General features: G+C 40.3%; 1 non-coding gene across 1 annotated transcript; it reads right to left on the bottom strand.

Moving 5' to 3' along the window:
• Nucleotides 1–2652: 2652 nt before the first annotated feature.
• trnat-agu (transfer RNA threonine (anticodon AGU)) lies at nt 2653–2726 on the bottom strand. Its single transcript has one exon. It is a non-coding gene; the product is annotated as a tRNA-Thr (tRNA).
• Nucleotides 2727–7384: the final 4658 nt, after the last annotated feature.

Raw genomic sequence — 7384 nt, 5'->3', positions numbered from 1 at the left:
TTAACCATCATTCACCGTCAAATTTACTCTCTAACTTTTCAAAAATACATTTCATGATTTTCAAAACTCAGAGATTTAAGTTTATCTAAAGAAGAAATTCAAATCATCTCAACAAAAGAATACTGGTTACTAAAATGTTTTCAAAACTTAACAGTTTGAGTTGGGCTCAAAATTCAAAAATGTATTGTAGTACCTTGAAATTTTGAGTTGTCTTAGAAGTTGTCTTAGAAGAAAAAACTAACTTTTTACTTGCACACACTTCACCCTCAGTTTAGTGTTGAAATGTTCTGTGTCAGATGATGTTGATGGGGAGTATTTGGGTTCACATCCAGGCAAAATTTTCACCTTCTAAAAGTTTGTTTAGTGTTCATGCCGCTAAATGCTGCACTGGAAACACTCACGTCAGACTAGCAAACATTTGCAATCAACATTAATGCCAATGTTAGACCAAGAGCTATAGTGCATCACTGCTAACTCAACCTTTCATTGTAAATATGAAATAATAAAAGTAAAAAGTTTCCCTCTCCCATCTCATGTTGTGCAGAGTAGAAACAAACAGTTGAATATAATGAACTAACGCATCACACTCTTTTTCACACATCACAATACACCAGATGGTTGAAATAAAGCTAAAAGCTGGTGTATTGAACATGTAATTGAAAAAGATAGTAGTAAATGAATCACATTAAATAAATGAGATAAATAACATGTCGAGAGGCTGTATTTGAGTTTGCAGCTTACAATTCACCATCAGTCACTGATCAGTGAATAGCAGCAGTATTAAGCAGGGTGTTCAAACACAAACTGTGATGTGAATGGGTGTGTAGCTGGTGTCAGGGAAAACAAACTGATAATCAGCAGATCTGTGCCACAAGCTCCATTTTAGTTGTTGATTTAATGCCAAGTTTCAGTTTCAAGTGTACTAAAACTGCAGCATGTAAGACGCAAGATCTGTAATACCGACTGAGGTGAGGCCTGATCACTGATCCTGTTTGTGATATTCATGGACAGGATCTTGAGACATACTTGTGGAAGGGAGGGGTTGCAATTCAGTGGGCTGAGGATTGCATCACTGTTTTTTGCAGATGATGTAGTCCTGATGGCATCATCGGTCTGTGACCTCCAGCACTCATTGGATCAGTTCACATCTGAGTGTGAGGCGGCTGGGATGAGGATCAGCACCCCGAAGTCTGAAGTCATGGTTCTCAGCAAGAAACCAGTGGATTGTCTACTCAGAGCAGGGAATGAGTCCTTACCCCGAGTGAGGGAGTTTATGCATTTCGGGGTCTTGTTCTTGAGCAAGGGGACAATGGAGTGTGAGACTGGCTGGAGAATCAGAGCAAGGGGAGCGATATTGTCTTTGCTTTACCTCTGCTCTCACCTGTGGTCATGAAGGGTGGGTCATGCAGATGCAGATACAAGCAGTCAAAATGGGTTTTCTCAGGAGGGAGTCTGGCATTTCCTTTAGGGACAGGGTGAGAAGCTCAGTCAGTCATGAGGGATTCAGACTAGTGCTGCTGCTCCTTTGTATAGAAAGGAGAGGAGGAGGAGTTGAGGTGGTTTGGCCTTCTGGTAAGGATGCCAGCTGGTTGTCTCCCAGTTGTCTCCTGGTTGGGAGGAGGCCATGGGGCAGATCGAGGACTAAGTGGAGGGATTTTATCTCCACCCTGGCATGGATACACCATTGGATCCCCCAGTCAGAGCTGGGTAATGTAGTCAGGGAAAGGGAAGTCTGCGGCCCCCTGCTGGAACTGTTACCTCCACGACCTGATTTTGGATAAGTGGTTGAAGATGGATGGATGGTGAAAACTTCTACCAATTCAGCTAATATTCATCAGAAACACAATCAACAAGAACAAATTTGCTTTCTGAAGAGCTGACTCAAATGCATTCTGGGAAGCATGCCAATAAAGACATGTTTCTTATTTTGGAAGCCCACAGAGGTTGCTCATAAATGGTTGGCCCATTATCTCTTAATCTTATCATTATCTCAAGATAACAAGGTAGAATTATGTGGGGTTCAGTTTTAAGCTCATTCTGGGGTAATGATTCAGTTTAATCTCCACATATCAAACATTTTTCTCATTTCATGAAACAGTAATTTTCAGTCCCACAAAGATTTAAAATTGATTGTTCTACTGATCTGTAGTCCAAATCACTTAGAGTCACTTCTTTTAACAAGTTATAACTTGACTTGAGATGACCTGGGACTGATCAGCAACATAAGTAAAAAAAAAAATGAGTAGGAAAATCTCTGTAATACAAAGAATAAATCTAAAGATAACCAGACATTACATTACAGAGAAAACATTGTTAAATTTTTAACTGGGATATGATTGTACAATCAATGTGAATCCATGCATAATTCAGTAGTTCAGGGTCCACAGTGAGTAAGTTGACATGTGGGGGGTCAGCCTTGGATATGGAACCAGACTGACTGGTCAGGGTGCTTTGTGGTGTTCGGGATGGAGAACTCTGACTGAATTTGTTCCTCATCCTCGTGAGTTCATCATGTAGAGGATCGTCCATCTTCCTGTTCCTCTCCACAACCACCTCCAGATTGTCCTGTTCACCTGCCACTACTGAACTCACCAGTTGTTCAGTCTATCAACATCCCTTGCGTTGATGTTGCCCCCCAAGTGGGTGTTCAAAAGGCACCACTGGGATTCGAACCCAGGATCTCCTGTTTACTAGACAGGCGCTTTAACCAACTAAGCCATGGCACCTGAGATGTGCAGGTTCAGCTTCATAAATTTCAATCAAAGGCAGATTTTCACAGGGCTCCTTCCCTGAGCAGTTCATCACACTCAGAAAAGTGTGTACATGCATTCTGCCATGGAAACTCTTTCAGCAACAATAGTTTGTGATTAGAGCCCTGTGGTTTTCAAACTGTGGGGAGGGTCCCCCCCGGTGGGACATAGAGCTACTACAGAGGGGGTATAGATGACCAGGGGGGAAATATAAAGTGAAACAAAGTTAAATGAATATCACCCATTCTTTAGAATTGGGATACATCATGTCCTACCAAAAAACTTTAAAAATGGCTAATACCAACTCTCTAATCCCATTTTTCTGGTGATTTATTCTTTGAGGATTTATTAAATAAAATTTATAAAATGTTTTGGTTTGGTTTACTTTTTTTTTATTTCTAAACTCGCTGTCTGCCAGAAAACACACTTATCTGAGACAAGAATTCACAACTTAAAAGAATTTAAAAATTTAAAAAAGCCTATCAGTACCACATAGAGATAAAATGTGCTTTTATAATAATCTTTGTTTGGAAATCTTTTTTTTTATGAAAATGTTGGCCCTTTAAAATTATGGCCCAGATTTTCAGCTACATCAGATTATTACAAAAGGGTTAGAAAATGGTTGAAGTGCTGAGAACAAAGCTGAACAACAAAACTGTTGAAGTTGACATTGAAATGTTGAAAATAAAGCTGAAATGTAGAGAATAAAGTCAAAATATTGAGAAAGAAGTTACAATGTGGAGAATAAACTCAAAATGTTTATTGAAACATTGAGAATAAAGGTGGAATGTAGAGAATTAAGAAATGTTGAGAATGTTGAGAATAACAAAATGAAATGTTGAGAAAAAAGTTGAAATGTTTGTTAAAATGTTAAGAATAAGGCCAAATTGTCAAGAATAAAGTCAAGATGTTGAGAAAAAAGAAGAAAGGTCAAGAAAAAAGTTTAAATGTTGGGAATAAAGTCAAAATGTCTAGGAATAAGCTGAAATGTTGACAATGAAAGGCGGAAATGTCAAGAAAAAAGTTCAACTGTTTGTTGAAATGTAGCCAATAAAGCCAGAATCTCGAGAATAAAATCAAAAGTAGACAGGTCAATAAAAGTGAAAATGTTGAGAATATGAAATGAAGTGTATATCTCTAGGATGTTTTTTTTAACTTTGTGTTACAGAAAGAAACCGAGTTTCCAGGAGCTTTAAAGACAGTCTGATTACACTAAGCGCTTTGACAGTGTCTGTAAAAAAGACTCTTGACTGTGGTGAGAAATTAGTGCATTTCAAAGCTCTGTCAGTAATTATATCTGATTTTGAAGCTCCGCTTGGAGATGAGATACTCCGGCTGAATAAAGTAACACCTGCTCCTACAACACAAAACACAGCGCAAAACAAACACTCGAGTCTGAGGTTGCTGAATGATGAAAGAGAATACTCTTTCCCCTAAAACGAAGACATTCATTTGAAATGTCTTTTATGGATTTGTCTTTGTGGTATAATCGCCTCTTGCTGCAGAGGACAGGGAGAGGCAGAGCGCTGAGGGGGTGGATTGATTAGACTGACGGAGACCCGTTACTGCGTTTTCAACTTTACAATAAAAATCAGCAAACTGCTCGAGAATTCTGCAGCCATGGTCAGGCATGACTCCATTTTCTTTTCAAATCAAACTCGACTGATGTTTAAACTCTAAAAACTAAAGATGCAGCTTGCTGACTGAAAAGCTTTGGAGTCTGGAGGTTTGTGCAGAAGTGCAGCACGTCTGATTGATTTTCACGAACCGAGGTTGTAAGCAATTAAGGCTGTAAGCGCTGAAGGTAAATGGGTCTGAGTGAAGTGGAGGGTAAATAAATCAAAGGGTTAGCTCTGGCCAGGTGGGATTAGTTTAGCTGCAGGAGGTCAGGTAATTTCATTTTCACAAGTGTGAGTCAGTTCACTAAGACTCACTGAAACGCTGTCTGTGATCGTTACAGAACCTGTGTCCTGTGGCTCTAATACTGAAGTGCTTCTTTTGTGGTTCAAGTAGTATTCAGATCTTTTACATAAAGAAGCAATATGAAGCAATTGCAAATGAGTACAGCAGACCAAATAGTGAGCTGGAGCCTTAGACTGTTCATAAAATAGGTTATAATCCTGTATACAGTCTGTGATTGAAGTAAATCGTTTCCCCTAGACCCAGCAGAGACAGGCAGGCTGCAGGAGCTCTGCAGGTTCGCAGGATGAGTGCAACCTCATTAACAAGCATGACATTAACAAGCGAGGACAAGTCTTTCACTGTAAGTTGATCAGCTGTTTATAACTGTCAATTGACCCTTCGACTAGCTCTTAACATCCTTAGTTACTGTTAATGCTACACCTGCCAAACTTTCCACTCTCATACTGCATTTATGCAGTTTACAGTGATAACGTGGCAGATTTAACATCAGAATTGGGGGTAACTGTTGAAACATGAGGTCTTTGAATCCTTAGAGACATAAACAAAAGGAGGTTCTCATTTCTAGCTGACGATGGTGGATTAACTAACAAGCAGATTTCATAAGTGTAGCTGGCTGATGTAAGCTAATGCTAACTCCTTGGGTTGGCCAAGAAGTCCATCTCCAGCTGCTGTTTTAATGTTTCCATCTGACACCCTGTGAAAGTGCAAATTTAAACTTACCTAGCACCTGCATCCATGATATAGCATGAATGCTAAAAGACTGAGGCTAGAGCTAGCTTACATCTCAGCAAATATTGGCCAGATGGTGAAATACAGCAGGTATATCTACATGATAGATGACAGAAATACACTTATTAACGTGGGAAAAGGAAACGCAGGGACTTGATTAGTGCAGTGGACCCCAACAAGACCGCAATCATGGAAGAGAGCTGGGATAAGAGCTAAGCTAACTCTGCTTAGACCTGAGACAGTGACCCAGAATGAGATGCATCATCGTCAACCCAACCGACATTCTCCTTCTCAAAGCCCTTCATAACAAACACAGATGCAGTGGTATAACAACTCTGGCTGGAGGTAAAGTTACTGCAGCTAGTAAGCTAACATTAGTTAGTCAAACATGCTGATGTTCACAGTTTATGTTAGAGGAGATGAAGACAGAGTTTAATCCATTCCCCACATATGTGCTCTTGTATTTCATGTCTTTGAGAGATGATAAAAGACACCGATGTCCAAATTGATGAAATGTCAAGTATTGCTCTTCTCAGAGTGATACTCTGTTGATGTTTGATGCCATTTTAATGGCCTTGTCCTTGACGATCTTGCAGAGAGAGGTATTTGTTTAATTTGAATGATTCTTTCATGTATTCCGTCTGGGAACAGCTTTCCCCGCCTTACGATCTCCTGAGCTGCTACAAAACTAGCAGCTGTTGAGTTGAGTTTGGAGACTGGATCCACTTCTTGAAAGTATGTTTGCTCTGCTCAACTTTCTGTAGCAATTCCAAAGTCGCTCTTTTGCTCATTTCCAGGGCCGTATTTCCCAGTTTCGATGTATCTTAGTACTCCATGAAGATATACCTTAGCAAAGGAACTTCTTTTCCTACAAGTGTTTTCCAAACTGTCCCTAAGCGGGTGCTCTTACAAAGAGCTGCTAAGGTACATCATAAGTTAGAGCTGTCCTCGATTGATCACTTATAAAGGTAAATAAATGATGTTGTAATATTACAAGCCTTGCCATAATAATTTTACCTCCATCAAATATTATATCATAAATGCGGCTATGCCTCCTAGAGATCATCTGCTAAACTATTTGAAACCTAGTCCACACATACACAGATATTTTAAAAAGTGTTTTAAAATGAAATCTCCATCCAGGTGAGTGTTTTGGCATCGTTTCATGCAAAATCCCCATCCATATTAACACGCCTGAAGCATATCACAAAAAAAAAAGTAATATGCGCATCCTGTTATAAACAAGAAAAATACTAATGATGAAGCACACAAACGTGATTGCTGCTCACAGCATCCTCCCGGATAAAGTTGATGTTACTGAAACATTTACAAAAGCTTAAAAAGCATCTCTTTTTACATCACTGCAGTTTCAGTGCCAGTTTGTGTCTTACATATACGTTTTCCTACATCAGTTCTGTCAATGTCTGCAAATCTGTTGTTGTCACACAATAGGCACCTGTAGCAGCATATCCATGATTCATTGCTCTGTGTGTGTGTGTGTGTGTGTGTGTGTGTGTGCCATAAATGATCGCAGGTGCATGCATTTACCAATTTAATGTATAGTGCACTGCGATTGGTTCATGTAGCTTATATAAACTGACAGGTAGCTGCACATATGTGCAACATTGTGACACAATGGCTGAGAAACAAGGCGAACAAAGGGAGCAACCTTCATGAAAGAAGAACTGGAGGTGATGCTGGATGAGGTGGCGCCCCACAATGCGGATTCTAACAAGGCAAAGGCTGCTGTGTGGGCCAACATTGCCAAAAGAATGGCTGCTTCCAGCACTGGTCCACCCCCACAGTGGACCGTGGTCTGGAAAAAGTGGCAAGACTTCGCAAGTGTGGCCAAAAGACGAGGGGCAGGAGTTGCAAAAACCGGTGGTATGTAACCCAGGCTGCTCCCACCCTCACCCCGGAGGAGGAAAAGGTCCTGTCGATCATTGGCCCTACAGCCTCCCAAGGCATCATGGGGGGCATCG

This window comes from Lutjanus erythropterus, chromosome 22 (assembly GCF_056507025.1).
Source record: "Lutjanus erythropterus isolate fLutEry1 chromosome 22, fLutEry1.hap2, whole genome shotgun sequence".
In the NCBI taxonomy this organism is placed as follows: Eukaryota; Metazoa; Chordata; class Actinopteri; order Lutjaniformes; family Lutjanidae; genus Lutjanus; species Lutjanus erythropterus.
This window is presented reverse-complemented; position numbering and strand designations above follow the sequence as displayed.